The sequence below is a fragment of the Oncorhynchus gorbuscha genome, linkage group LG01, assembly GCF_021184085.1.
Source record: "Oncorhynchus gorbuscha isolate QuinsamMale2020 ecotype Even-year linkage group LG01, OgorEven_v1.0, whole genome shotgun sequence".
Classification (NCBI taxonomy): Eukaryota; Metazoa; Chordata; class Actinopteri; order Salmoniformes; family Salmonidae; genus Oncorhynchus; species Oncorhynchus gorbuscha.
Window position 1 is genome coordinate 78,389,555 of NC_060173.1, and position 16,031 is coordinate 78,405,585.

Sequence of the window (16,031 nt, forward strand, 5' to 3'; positions counted from 1 at the left end):
TGGTTGAGGTCGGGTGATTGTGGAGCCCATGTAATCTGCTGAAAAGTTTTGATGTCCCCATAAAGTCTCTGAAGCTGGAGTCTTTTATCTCCCTCTCTAACTTTAAGCATAAGTTGTCAGAGAAGCTTACCGATCACTGTACCTGTACACAGCCAATCTGTAAATAGCACACCTGACTACCTCATCCCCATATTATTACTTACCCTCTTGCTCATCTGCACCCCAGTATCTCTACTTGCAAAACATCATCATCTGCACATATATCACTCCAGTATTAATGCTAAATTGTAATTATTTTCACCTCTATGGCCAATTTATTGCCTACCTCCCTACTCTTCTACATTTGCAAACACTGTACATAGATTCTATTTTTATTTTATTTTGTGTTATTAACTGTATGTTTGTTTTATGTGTAACTCTGTGTTTTGTTTGTTTTTGTCGCACTGCTATGCTTTATCTTGGCCAGGTCGCAGTTGTAAATGAGAACTTGTTCTCAACTGGCCTACCTGTTAAATAAAGGTGAAAAAATGCAGCACCATCACTCTCCTTCTTGGTCAAATAGCCCTTACACAGCCTGGAAGTGTATTTGGGGTCATTGTCGTGTTGACAAACAAATGACTGCTTTTTAAAAAAAAGTATTTTTCTTGACCTCCGAAACAGAATCCCCCAACAGAAGCTAGCCAGCTAACTAGCTACTATCTAGTAGTCAGCTAACTAGCTACTATCTAGTAGTCAGCTAACTAGCTACTATCTAGTAGTCAGCTAACTAGCTAGTAGTCAGCTAACTAGCTACTAGCTAGTAGTCAGCTAACTAGCTACTAGCTAGTAGTCAGCTAACTAGCTACTAGCTAGTAGTCAGCTAACTAGCTACCTTTTAGCTCGGAAAGCTCTTGACAGTTTGTACAACGCGATTCAAACTAGGGCATACCGGACCTATTTTCTCTCCATATCCCCGGATTCCGACCGCAAGCACTGAACCCACCTGGTTCATCTCAGCTAGCTAGCTGCAATCCGAGTGACTACTCCTGGCTAATGTCTCTGTCCCGAAGCAAGCACCAATTAGCCTGGAGCTAGCCCATGCTAGGCCCATCTCCCGGCTAGCTTAAGAGGTCCATCAGCCACTCCTGGGCTACAATACTTATTTTGCCAACTGGCCTGGACCCCTTTTACTGCCGGTATGGGGTACGGAACCCCGCCGATCCTTCACGACTGGACTACCGACGTAATCTGCTCGAGGGGGTTACTCAACTGGCTCCTACTTCGCGACGTCCCCGGAATGCCTGCCTGCTAGCCGCAACCCGCTAGCTGTCTAGAGCATATTGGACTGTTAGCGCATAGGTCCATCGGTCACTTTCTCGGGCCACTATTCCTATTTTGCCAATCGGCCTGGGCCCATTTTACTACACAAAGCCCTGTTTATCCATCCCGACTTGTCTACCGACGTAATCTGCTCAAGATTTTTTTTTCTCCAACAGGTCCCTCCGTCGTGACGTCCCCTGAGTGCCCATCTGCTAGCCTGCTAGCCGCAGCCCGCTAACTGTCTAGAGCATATTGTACTGTTAGCTGAATAGATCCATTTGCCGATTGGACTTGACCCCTCTGCTACAGGGAACACCTACTAATCCATCACGACTGGTCTATTGACGGAACCGGACATGCTCAATATGCCTTAACCAACCAAAAAGTTCCACCTCCCACATATGCAATGACATCACCTGGAGACAATATCTCTCTCATCATCACTCAATGCCTAGGTTTACCTCCAATGTAGCCTTTAGCCATACCCTTATCCTACTCTTCCTCTGTTCCTCTGGTGATGTAGAGGTTAATCCAGGACCTGCAGTGCCTAGTTCCACTTCTATTCCCCAGGTGATCTCATTTGTTAATTCTGTAACCGTAAGAGCCTTGGTTTCATGCATGTTAACATTAGAAGCCTCCTCCCTAAGTTTGTTTTATTCACTGCTTTAGCACACTCTGCCAACCTGGATGTCTTAGCTGTGTCTGAATCCTGGTTTAGGAAGACCACCAAAAAAAAACTGAAATTTCCATCCCTAACTATAACATTTTCCACCAAGATAGAACTGCCAAAGGGGGCGGAGTTGCAATCTACTGCAGAGATAGTCTGCAGAGTTCTGTCTTACTATCCAGGTCTGTACCCAAACAATTCGAGCTTCTACTTATAAAAATCCACCGATCCAGAAACAAGTCTCTCTCCATTGCCGCTTGCTATAGACCACTCTCTGCCGCCAGCACCAGTGTTGGGTTATGTCCTTCTGTGGTCCTTCTGTAGCTCAGTTGGTAGAGCATGGTGCTTGTAACGCCAGGGTAGTGGGTTCGATCCCCGGGACCACCCATACGTAGAATGTATGCACACATGACTGTAAGTCGCTTTGGATAAAAGTGTCTGCTAAATGGCATATATTATTATTATATTATTCAATGACGGCCTGGGAACAGTGGGTTAACTGCCTGTTCAGGGGCAGAACGACATATTTGTACCTTATCAGCTCGGGGGTTTGAACTCGCAACCTTCCGGTTACTAGTCCAACGCTCTAATAGAGAGAGTACCACTACCAGACCCACACACATCAGCAGAAGAGACTGCCTAGAGTGTAGCCTGTTTACCAGATAGCCAGTGGAGAGAAAAAAGAATACACACCATATAAAACCCACATCACAGCACAGGGGTAACCCAAACACGAATACATCATACAATAATACTAATACTAATAATGGCAGAGCAATTCAACAGCAACTTCATACAAGAACGAACCCAGTCATCAACATAGGATTTGCAATAATCTGTATTATTTTCTAGTGGATGAGTGCAGAGGGTATGAATGTGGGGGGTGTTCATCGACACAACAAAGGCCTTAAAAATGTCCACAGTCTTCTCGGCCACATGTCATTAGTACACCCACCTCAATACAGTTCACATAATATACAACTTGCAAGTAACCTACTAAAATGTCCATCCAAATACTTCTGGCAGGGAAATAATAGTCCAGCTCTAATGAACTTCAATGGGCAGTGCATTTAACAAATAGAGAGTCTGTTGCAGGGTAAAGCACTGGAATGAGAGCGAAGAGAAAGAGAGAGAAAAAGATAAATCTTAGCTGTGGTCTTCAGGCCTGCTGGTGTCTGACTGTCCGATGGTTTGTTGGTTTGTTTGTTAAAGCTTTGCAACAATGTTGCTACTAATCCATGCAATCCATAACGAGCGCGGTCCCAAACAAAAACAACCACGATCTAAAGCGGTCACCCCGATGATGGAGTTAAATACTTTATAAACTACAAACGCTGAAAACAAACAACTTCTGCAACACAGCACACACAATCAAACTGTCGCGCCACCCAAGAGCTCCTCCCCAAAGAGCTGAACGAGCTCTCTTTATTTCCTCATTCCTTACTGCTCATGCCCTCTTAGTGGCAGCGCACGGTGAAGGCTCCGAGCAGATTTCGCCACAATCTCTTTAAATTGAGGGAAGGCATGGAATGGAACAGGGAGAGTCATTTCTCTTAGGCACTTCCTTGTTGGATTTTCCTCCAGGTTTTCACCTGTAATATCAGTTCTGTTATACTCACAGACAGTGTTTTGGAAACTTTAGTGTTTTCTATCCTAATCGGACAATTATATGCATATTCTAGATTCTGGGCCTGAGAAATAGGTAGTTTCATTTGGGTAAGTTTTTCATCCAAACATCAAAATACTGCCCTCTACACTCAACAGGTTAAAAGTTCCTTCCTCACCATCTTAAATAAGCATGCTCCATTAAAAAATGTTTGAAACAGGAACAGATATAGCCCTTGGTTCACTCCAGACCTGACTGGCCTTGACCAGCACAAAAACATCCTGTGGCGTACTGCATTAGCATCGAATAGCCCCTGTGATATGCAACTTTTCAGGGAAGTTAGGAACCAATATACACAGGCAGTTAGGAAAGCTAAGGCTAGCTATTTCAAACACAAATGTGCATCCTGTAGCACAAACTCAAAATCAACATTACAATATGTATTTTAAACACAGACCATTTTAAAATGACTTGATCTTCTTATGCATTGTTGTTTCATGTTACTTCCGCTTCAGAATCAATGAAAGCCTTTTGGTGCCCATACGAAGTTACTACCTCACTATTGCTAATACACCTGCTTGTGTCATGTTTGTCCTGCCTGTGTCATCCCAGGTCATCGCCTGTGAGCAGCAGTATGACGCCACTGTGACATGTGGTCACTGGGCATCACAGCCATAGAGCTGGCTGATGGAGACCCCCAATTGTCTGAGATGCACCCCATCAAAGCCCTCTTCAAGATCCCACGGTAAGGCACTAGAGGGCTCCATCTGCACACAGCTTGCTGGGACAGATCAGGCACACAGCTGCGTAATACTTTCATAAAAGCCTTTGATTTTGGTCTGGAGGAAAATGGCAAACTGAATTTAGAAGTGGATCATCACAGAGCCCTTTCTCTGAAAATAATAATATGCCAAGAAATTGTAAAGATTCTTAATGTTATTTTGTGTGCTCATGAAATGCAGGATACACCTGGTAGAAATGCATTAAATTAGGAAAATAATTAGTGTGCTTCAATGCGTGTTTCCAAGCTAAAACGCTAGATTGTAAATTCAATTGAAAATTCCAGAATGATAAACTGAACAGAAACGTAATCAAGAGTAAATGGAACAATATTTGGCCTTACCCTTAACTGTTACTTAATCAGAAAAATCTCTAACGTAAACACAATTTCTAATGAATAATTACTTGAAAGCTTTGATACTACAAGTGACTGACCTTTTGCTATCGGCACAGTCGCACAATTATCTCCCACTTTGGTGAGGATGAGCCCTTTTGATTGCAATTTGCATTGGTGATTAGCTCCATTCACATTGAGATGAGGCTGTCACCAGCCACCCATCACAATGTTATCTCCACCCCACCAAACCCGATGAGAAACAAGCATGCGTTGGTCGTATCGAAGGGGTTCTGGTAGCTACAACAGCAGTTTATCACACCAAACTCAAGGGAACGTAAAACAGGTCACAACAATTAAAGGCGCAGAGAAAGCTCTCCTGGTCAAATGAACGCTCCCAAATCCCAGAGTCTGGAATAACACTCTGCCGGGTCTGGGATGGGGCATGCATTCAGTCATCTGAGTTGATAGGATGGAATCATTTCAGTGGGATGTACAAATGGTTAGCTCCTAAATTATGTGTAGTGCTGAAATGGTGATTGGTCTGTTTTTGGTAGAAAGATGAAGACTGCAGACAACACCTTAAAGAGATGAAGCTATTGACACAGTCCCAGAGCAGGTTTTTGCATTTTGTGTTAAGGATGTTAATTTCCCTTAGATACCATTCACTACAGGTCATGATAAACAAAGAGAGGGCATGTACATTTCTCTCCTTTTTAACATTCATCCCTTTTTATTCACCTTTTTTCTGAAATATTTGGACTTTCTGAGTGATTTGGAATACGAAGAGTTACACGTGTGCAGCGACCTACCTTTGTTGAGACGGGTTTCTCTTTCTAAATAAAAATAGATACTTGGCCCTGGCCCATAAATCTTTTGAATTGGGACCTTTGGCTGGGCAGCTCCAGGATAAATCAAAGTGTGAGCACACTGAACCATGAAATGATTCTGTTAAAATATATTTCTCCATCAATGCAGCATGGCGGTCACAATTATAAGGGGAGGTTGCCTGACATTGTCTGTCGTATGTGGATTCTATTCGAAACAGAAGACTTGTGTCATGAAATTGTGTATCGGCGTGCTGCACTTTTATTCTGCACATTGATGAGCACAGAAATGATAATGATACACTATAAATGACCTTAATGATTGTAAAGAGGTAGATTTAATGATTTGGGGTGTTGTTTCCTACGAGTGTTTCACATGCTTCAAGAGTTCCTTAAATTGACTATCTCCTAAGCCGTAATCAGAGCTGCTTCTCCTGATCAGCATTGTCCTTGGGAATAACAGGTTTCATAAAATAATATAGCATGTTTGAGTACAAGTGAGATTTTTATGACATTAGATCGTATGTCCTTACACACGTTCCTGTATTTCCATCTCACAGTCCAGTCAATGGGACAGTATATTAATCTACTGTGTAAATCCCAAGATTATTCCTAGGAGGAGGGCATACCATTCCAAACACGGTCACCATTTGGTATAAGCATTAAGAAAAGCACATTGGATGTGTCTATGAAAAATGGTAATAACTGCATATTCAGTGACACTGTCTAAATCTAATTGATGCATCTCTTTCTGGCTCCATCTATTTCCTGTGGTTTTGTGATGTCGCTGGCAGTATGTAATCCTTGGGTTGAGATCTGAGAGGGTTCTGGTTGTTTTGGCTGGCTGAGGTCTATGCCCCTCGGTGTACTGCAGCATCTCCTCCACGTCGTACAGCAGATGGAGTTGCCTGAGGGTGTGGACTGTGCAGATAAAACAACAGCACCATTAATGTAGCCAGGCCTCTGGGGGCAGAGACACTGGGGCTGAACACAGGCAGGACTACTGCAAGCCATGTGATAGAGCTGTGGATTGGCGGTGGGAACTTGCACAGATGGTATCCCTTTCACAGCGACCAGTGTGAAGTGCTGAAAGGAGTTCAGATCGCTGTCAGGGAAGCTGCTCTGCTCCTCCACTCCATTTATACCTGCTGCTTGGTCCTCCTGTCCACAGATAGCATCAGATACAAGGAATTGTATTGATTCCAGCACTATTGTAAATCAGCATTACAGATGTAGGATCTTAATTAGAGCCAGTTTGCTACAGAAGGAGCAACAGGAAATGTGAATTATTATGTGGATTATAATTCATGGACATTTTTGTAGGGGTTGATACATTTTTCAAAAGGGAAATGACAAACTTCAGATGTCTGTTTAAACCTCAAATACACTATAAGTTTGACATGTCCTGCAATGCAGGAAAGGTCTGATGCAACAGGGTGATCAAATTAAGATCCTACATCTGTAACAGTAAACTAAGGCGGGCCCAGGATTCATTCAGTTGCAGATAGACCTCCAAGAGCCAAGCACAGATCCTCCACTACGGAAACAGATTATATGCCCATTTTTAAAATGGGCTTGGATGTAATTTTGCCTGCTATATAGTATGTAATATATGTGGGGCCCGTGGTTATTATGAATGTGGGTAATGGAGCATATAAAAGGGTAAAGCTGTAAAACGGTTAACTGCAGAATTAATTATGGATACTTGAGACGATGCTCTCAGATATTCAATATGTGGGAAGGTTAATTGCTTGAGCCAATATTCTCCATGCTGTATTAGCCAAACCCTGACAAAAGTCCTGTGTAAAGTCATAGGGAGAAGGTTGTGAAGGTTAACGGTAATTGGCAAAGAAGTCCAAAGCTGTGTTGATCCACCCAGATCCCAGTGGATATTAGCAATATATATAACTGGGCTTTGTGTCTGTCGGAAGGGAGACGAGAACTGAGGAAGATGATGGGAGTAAATGATGGCTTGTCAGAGGCAACAAAGGCAAATTAAATCATAGGGCAAGTGAGCGGAATCCCAAGCAGTGTTCTGGTGAGAGGTAATACACCAGCCAAAAGCCACAGGTGATGTAAAGGCTACAGAGCAGAACAGTCATGGGTGAAAGACATCAATACAATGTTTACTGTTTTCTTTTACCGATACTCTTCATCCATTTTCAGGGCTCAGATTGTGAAATTGACACCTGACTATCAGCCACACAGAAAGCAGGCTTTGGTTCAATGTTCAATGTGAACAGAATACTTAGCAGAATGTAAACAGTGATTCTTGTGTTGTGATCTTGACATTAAAGAATACCTGCACTGATATTTACTAAATGCTGTGTGGCTTATTCAGTAGAGCATGGTACTTGGAATGCCAAGGTTTGTGGTTTTGATTCCTGCTGCTTGGGCCACCCATATGAAAGTGGTATGCATGCCTAACTATGGTGTACATATGCATTCAGCCCATGTAACATTTTGGTGATTTGAATGAAAGGCTGGGATTAGGGTTGAGGTTAAGATGTATTCTTGCTCTTCTACAAACAGTGAGACTTTTTGATTGAGAAGTTAGTTTCAATGTTAACTCACAGCTTCTGGCACAGACGTTTCACATGTTGGACATTTTGGAATGTATGTGGCAGATAATTACTTTTGACTACATGCCAGCTGGCCGATCCATCGTAGATTGATAGTGTCTATGAATGTTGCTGATCTTGTACTGTACTCGTCCCATGTTTGTATCTCTCTTCTGTAGGTCTTTTAAGCATCAGGAATAGTTTTTCAAAGGAGGCTGAAAAGATTTGGCATGGGCCCTTAGATCTTCAAAAAGTTCTACAGCTGCACCATCGAGAGCATCTTGACTGGCTGCATCACCGCTTGGTATGGCAAACGCTCAGCCCTTGACCGCAAAGCACTACAGAGGGTGGTGCAGAAAGCCCAGTACATCACAGCCATCCAGGACCTCTATATAGGTGGTGTCAGAGAAAGGCTTGTAAAATCGCCAAAGACTCCAGCCACCCAAGCCATAAATTGTTCACTCTGCTACCGCCCGGCAAACAGTACAGGAGCATCGGCTCTCGGTCCAACAGGCTCTGAGACAGCTTCTACCCTCAAGCCATAAGACTCGTAAATAGTAAATTAATAGTTACCTGAACTATCTGCACTGACCCTACTATGAACACTCACTAGACAATATACACTGAGGGATATGGGAGTCCCATAGGGCGGCGCATAATTGGCCCAGCATTGACTGGGTTTGGCCGGGTTTGGCCGGGGTAGGCTGTTATTGTAAATAATAATTTGTTCTTAACTGACTTGCCTAGTTAAATAAAGGTTCAATAACAAAAATAAAAAAGTGGATTTAGCATCAAGGAAAGAGTAGGTGTTCCTAATGTTTTGTACACTCAATGTACATACTGTACACACACATACACACACACTTTTACACTCATAATTTGCAGCTGCTACTCTGTTCTTTATGTTACTCGTATTATTATTCATCCTGATGCCTAGTCATTTTACCCTGCCTTCATGTACATGCAGTGCCTCCGGAAAGTATTCAGATCACTTGACTTTTTCCACATTTTGTTATGTTACAGCCTTATTCTAAAATTAATTAAATAAATATAAATCCTCAGCAATCTACACACAATTCCCCATAATAACAAAGTAAAAACAGGTTTCGAGAAATTTTAGCAAATGAATAAAAAGAAAATAACTGAAATACCTTATTTGAATAAGTATTCAGACCCTTTGCTATGAGACTCGAAATTGAGCTCAGGTGAATCCTGTCTCCATTGATCATCCTTGACATGTTTCTACAACTTGATTGGAGTCCACCTGTGGTAAATTCGATTGATTGGACATGATTTGGAAAGGCACACACCTGTCTATATAAGGTCCCACAGTTGACAGTGCATGTCAGAGCAAAAACCAACCCTTGAGGTCGAAGGAATTGTCCATAGAACTCAGAGACAGGATTGTGTCGAGGCACATCTGAGGAAGGGTACCAAAAAATGTCTGCAGCATTGAAGGTCCCCAAGAACACAGTGGCCTCCATCATTCCTAGAGAACAACCATCTCGACAGTACTCCACCAATCAGGATTTTATGCTAGAGTGTCCAGACGGCAGACACTCCTCAGTAAAAGGCACACGACAGCCCGTTTGGAGTTTGCCAAAAGGCACATAAAGACTCTAAGACCATGAGTAACAAGATTCTCTGGTCTGATGAAACCAAGATTGAACTATTTGGCCTGAATGCCAAACGTCACATCTGGAGGAAACCTGGCACCATCCCTACGGTGAAGCATCATGCTGTGAGGATGTTTTTCAGAGGCAGGGACTGGGAGACTAGTCAAGATAGAGGCAAAGATGAAGGGAGCAAAGTACAGAGAGATCCATGATGACAATCTGCTCCATAGTGCTCAGGACCACAGACTGGGGCGAAGGTTCACCTTCCAACAGGACAATGACCCTAAGCACATAGCCATGATAATGCAGGAGTGACTACGGGACAAGTCTCTGAATGTCCTTGAGTAGCCCAGCCAGAGTCCGGACTTGAAACCGATTTAACATCTCTGGAAAGTCCTGAAAATAGCTGTGCAGCAACACTCCCCACCCAACCTTTACAGAGCTTGAGAGGATCTGCAGAGAATGGGAGACGTTCCCCAAATACAGGTGTACCAAGCTTGTAGCATCATACCCAAGAAGACTCGATGCTGTAATCAATTACCAAAGGTGCTTCAACAAAGTACTGCTTTTTCATTATGGGGTATTGTGTGTAGATTGATGAGGGGAAAAACAATTTAATCAATTTTAGAGTAACGCTGTAACGTAACCATACATGGAGAAACTACTTGTTCTCCTTCATCATATAGCTTTTAAGACCGAATGCACATCGATATTTTGTCGGTTTCAACCTATGAGGAGAAGGATATTGGTTGTGTGACAGTCCAATCATGAGCAGAACAATCCGTGTTTAGAACATTATGCATCTATCTTTCTATAATGCAGTTATTCTAAGCAGGCACATTGTGATACTCCCTCCCAGTCCATCCTACAATACCCTGTGTTTGTGGCGAGCCTGAAGACAGCAGGAAAAATGTTGCAGCACTTCTCCTTGTTCACTCATGTGTGCTCAACAGAACTGTTGGCTCTCTCAGATGATAGATGAGCTGGAGTTTGAGCAGGTGGCTCACAGACAAAGTCTTTATTATGTTTTCCCATACTGCTGCACTTTGCCCCTTTTCAAGGCCATCAGGCTCGCTTTGTTTTCATGCTGTTGCCCCTCGAAGTTCAAAGGCTGCCAGTGTCTTTACTTTTCCACAGTTTAATGATGAACTGTGTATTCCTATATTCTATAGCTCTATCTACTGTATGACTTTGGCTGTCAGGATTCATGTACATTTTTCAACCGTTTTTATTTTCATGTCTATTAGGAAAATGGGAAGAATTATGAGCTCTGCATACAAAGTATCATACCCCTATGTTCCTCTGTTCTTTTTTTGTCTTTCTTCTGAGCTTAGTAGCAGACTTAATGCTTTAAAAGTGGTGCTGACAACCACTGATTTTTGCCTCAATCCACTGTGACACACATTTGACAGGAGGAGTGCCCAGGCCTAAGATTTAAATAAGCCAATTGTGTTTACAATATGAGTCGGTGCTCCCACAAATACTGGAAGAAAAAAAAGATGCCTGAATTTGCTAAGCACAATGAGGGTACTTGACAGTGTTATCACCAATGTGCTGGTGTATTGACTTTGTAATATATAAGCAGTGCAGCAGTACAACATCAAGGCAAGAGCATAGCTGCAGGCTCATATTATAGTTTGTATTGAAGCAGTCAGTTAGTAGTCTTTGATCTGCACTTCAGAAAGGACTGTCTGTCTGAATCTCTATCACAGACCCGAGCGACTTAGTGCTGGAAAGAATGACACATTTTCTCTGAAAAATAAAGATGTTTAATAGGCTCTCTGTCATGCAGGTGAAAGAGGACCCAAAAGCGACTTAACAGAAACAGAGTTTATTTAAGTCCAAACAGGGAATAACAGAAATCCTCTAGACTGTAGAGGGGAAATAACTGGAGAAGCGGCCACAGACTGCAGGTCGCTTCGGGTAGGCGCAGGCCGTAGTCGACAGAGACACCTGCTCACACGCAGCATCTGATGAAGGCAAAAAACACGACAGGACAGGGCGATACACAATCACAGCAAAAACACGACAGGACAGGGCGAAACGCAATCACAGCATGGTGAATACAATACAAGGAACCGACGGGACAGGAACGGAACACAAAGGAATAAATAGGGACTCTAATCAGGGGAAAGGATCGGGAACAGGTGTGGGAAGACTAAATGATGATTAGGGGAATAGGAACAGCTGGGAGCAGGAACGGAACGATAGAGAGAGGAGAGAGAGGGAGGGGGGAGAGAGGGATAGAAAAAGGGAACGAACCTAATAAGACCAGCAGGGGGAAACGAACAGAAGGAAAAGCAAAAAGACAAGATGATATAAGACAAAACATGACAGTACCCCCCACTCACCGAGCGCTCCTGGCGCTCTCGAAAGAACACTGGCGGCAACGGAGGAAATCATAGATCAAACGGTCCAGCACGTCCCGAGAAAGAACCCAACTCCTCTCCTCAGGACCGTAACGAAAAACGATAAAAGGAAACTAGGGTACTACTCTAAAAAAAAAATGAGAACTAGGGACAGACTGAGACACAGCAAGGGCAGGGACAAGAACAGGAGAGATGCGATGGCAGGGAACAGACTGAGACCCAGCAAGACCAGGAGCAGAAGCAGAAAAAAAATTACCAGACTTCTTCTGCGCGCAGTCTGAACACGCAGCCACGAAACGGCGCGTGTCACGCTCCTGAGTCGGCCACCAAAAGCGCTGGCGAATAGACGCAAGAGTGCCTCGAACACCGGGATGACCAGCTAACTTGGCAGAGTGAGCCCACTGAAGAACAGCCAGACGAGTGGAAACAGGAACGAAAAGGAGGTTACTAGGACAAGCGCGCGGCTCTCAGTGTGCGTGAGTGCTTGCTTAACCTGTCTTTCAATTCCCCAGACTGTCAACCCGACAACACGCCCATAAGGAAGAATCCCCTCGAGATCAGTAGAAGCCACAGAAGAACTAAACAGACGGGATAAGGCATCAGGCTTGTGTTCTTGCTACCCGGACGGTAAGAAATCACAAACTCGAAACGAGCGAAAAACAACGCCCAACGAGCTTGACGGGCATTAAGTCGTTTGGCAGAACGGATGTACTCAAGGTTCTTATGGTCTGTGAACGGTCGCCCCCTCCAACCACTGTCGCCATTCGCCTAGGGCTAAGCGGATGGCGAGCAGTTTTACCCACATCATAGTTGCGCTCAGATGGCGACAGGCGATGAGAAAAATAAGCGCAAGGATGAACCTTATCGTCAGACTGGAAGCGCTGGGATAGAATGGCTCCCACGCCTACCTCTGAAGCGTCAACCTCGACAATGAATTGTCTAGTGACGTCAGGAGTAACGAGGATAGGAGCGGACGTAAAACGTTCTTTTAGAAGATCAAAAGCTCCCTGGGCGGAACCGGACCACTTAAAACACGTCTTGACAGAAGTAAGAGCTGTGAGAGGGGCAGCAACTTGACCGAAATTACGAATGAAACGCCGATAGAAATTCGAAACCTAAAAGCGCTGCAACTCGACACGTGACCTTGGAACGGGCCAATCACTGACAGCTTGGACCTTAGCGGAATCCATCTGAATGCCTTCAGCGGAAATAACGGAACCGAGAAAAGTAACGGAGGAGACATGAAAAGAGCACTTCTCAGCCTTTACGTAGAGACAATTCTCTAAAAGGCGCTGTAGAACACGTGAACGTGCTGAACATGAATCTCGAGTGACGGAGAAAAAATCAGGATATCGTCAAGATAGAGAAAAACAAAAATGTTCAGCATGTCTCTCAGAACATCATTAACTAATGCCTGAAAAACAGCTGGCGCATTGGCGAGACCGAACGGCAGAACCCGGTACTCAAAATGCCCTAACGGAGTGTTAAACGCCGTTTTCCACTGTCCCCCTCTCTGATCGAGATGGTAAGCGTTACGAAGGTCCAACTTAGTAAAGCACCTGGCTCCCTGCAGAATCTCGAAGGCTGATGACATAAGGGGAAGCGGATAACGATTCTTAACCGTTATGTCATTCAGCCCTCGATAATCCACGCAGGGCGCAGAGTACCGTCCTTCTTCTTAACAAAAAGAACCCCGCCCCGGCCGGAGAAGAAGAAGGCACTATGGTAGCGTCAAGAGACACAGACAAATAATCCTCGAGAGCCTTACGTTCGGGAGCCGACAGAGAGTATAGTCTACCTCGAGGAGGAGTGGTCCCCGGAAGGAGATCAATACTACAATCATACGACCGGTGAGGAGGAAGGGAGTTTCGGGACCGACTGAAGACCGTGCGCAGATCATGATATTCCTCCGGCACTCCTGTCAAATCGCCAGGTTCCTCCTGAGAAGTAGGGACAGAAGAAACGGGAGGGATGGCAGACATTAAACACTTCACATGACAAGAAACGTTCCAGGATAGGATAGAATTACTAGACCAATTAATAGAAGGATTATGACATACTAGCCAGGGATGACCCAAAACAACAGGTGTAAACGGTGAACGGAAAATCAAAAAAGAAATAGTCTCACTGTGGTTACCAGATACTGTGAGGGTTAAAGGTAGTGTCTCAAATTTGATACTGGGAAGATGACTACCATCTAAGGCAAACATGGGCGTAGGCTTGTCTAACGGTCTGAAAGGAATGTTATGTTTCCGAACCCATGCTTCGTCCATGAAACAACCCTCAGCCCCAGAGTCAATCAAGGCACTGCATGTAGCACCCGAACCGGTCAGCGTAGAGACCTGAGTAGTAGCGCTCACCAGTAGCCCTCCGCTTACTGATGGGCTCTGGCCTCTTACTGGACATGAATTAACAAAATGTCCAGCAACTCCGCAATAGAGGCACAGGCGGTTGGTGACTCGAGATGCGAATCCCTCCCAGCTGCATGGGCTCAGTCTCAAAGCCAGAGGAGGGAGATGGTTGTGATGCGGAGCAGGAAACACCGTTGATGCGAGCTCTCTTCCACGAGCCCGGTGACGAAGATCTACCCGTCGTTCTATGCGGATGGCGAGAGCAATCAAAGAGTCCACATCTGAAGGAACCTCCCGGGAGAGAATCTCATCCTTAACCACTGCGTGGAGTCCCTCCAGAAAACGAGCGAGCAGCGCCGGCTCGTTCCACTCACTAGAGGCAGCAAGAGTGCGAAACTCAATAGAATAATCCGTTATGGACCGTTCACCTTGGCATAATGAAGCCAGGGCCCTAGAAGCCTCCCTACCAAAAACTGAACGGTCAAAAACCCGAATCATCTCCTCTTTAAAGTTCTGGAACTTGTTAGAGCAATCAGCCCTTGCCTCCCAGATAGCTGTGCCCCATTCTCGAGCCCGGCCAGTAAGGAGTGAAATGACGTAAGCAACCCGAGCTCTCTCTCTAGAGTATGTGTTGGGTTGGAGAGAGAACACAATCTCACACTGCTGAGAAAGGAGCGGCACTCAGTGGGCTGCCCGGAGTAGCAAGGTGGGTTATTAACCCTAGGTTCTGGAGGCTCGGCAGGCCAGGAAGTAACAGGTGGCACGAGACGTAGACTCTGGAACTGTCCAGAGAGGTCGGAAACCTGAGCGGCCAGGTTCTCCACGGCATGGCGAGCAGCGGACAATTCCTGCTCGTGTCTGCCGAGCATGGCTCCTTGGATCTCGACGGCAGTGTAACGAGCGTCTGAAGTCGCTGGGTCCATTCCTTGGTCGGTTCCTTCTGTCATGCAGGTGAAAGAGGACCCAAAAGCGACTTAACAGAAACAGAGTTTATTTAAGTCCAAACAGGGAATAACAGAAATCCTCTAGACTGTAGAGGGGAAATAACTGGAGAAGCGGCCACAGACTGCAGGTCAGAGACACCTTCTAGGCGCAGGCCGTAGTCGACAGAGACACCTGCTCACACGCAGCATCTGATGAAGGCAAAAACACGACAGGACAGGGCGATACACAATCACAGCAAAAACACGACAGGACAGGGGAATGCAATCACAGCATGGTGAATACAATACAAGGAACCGACGGGACAGGAACGGAACACAAAGGAATAAATAGGGACTCTAATCAGGGGAAAGGATCGGGAACAGGTGTGGGAAGACTAAATGATGATTAGGGGAATAGGAACAGCTGGGAGCAGGAACGGAACGATAGAGAGAGAGAGAGGGAGGGGGGAGAGAGGGATAGAAAAAGGGAACGAACCTAATAAGACCAGCAGGGGGAAACGAACAGAAGGAAAAGCAAAAAGACAAGATGATATAAGACAAAACATGACACTCTCGTTTATGTGTAGCCTATAGCTTTGTTCTTGATGATGTTTTCTTGTCAAAGAAATTAGAACCATTTGTTCTTGGTTGTTTTTTCATGGCTTAAATGTACATAGCTTTTCTTCAGAGTCGCTGTC

General features: G+C 44.7%; 1 pseudogene; it reads left to right on the plus strand.

Annotated features, from left to right (window-relative positions):
• Positions 1-16,031, plus strand: part of LOC124047356 — a 96,501-nt pseudogene that overhangs the window by 6,956 nt on the left and 73,514 nt on the right.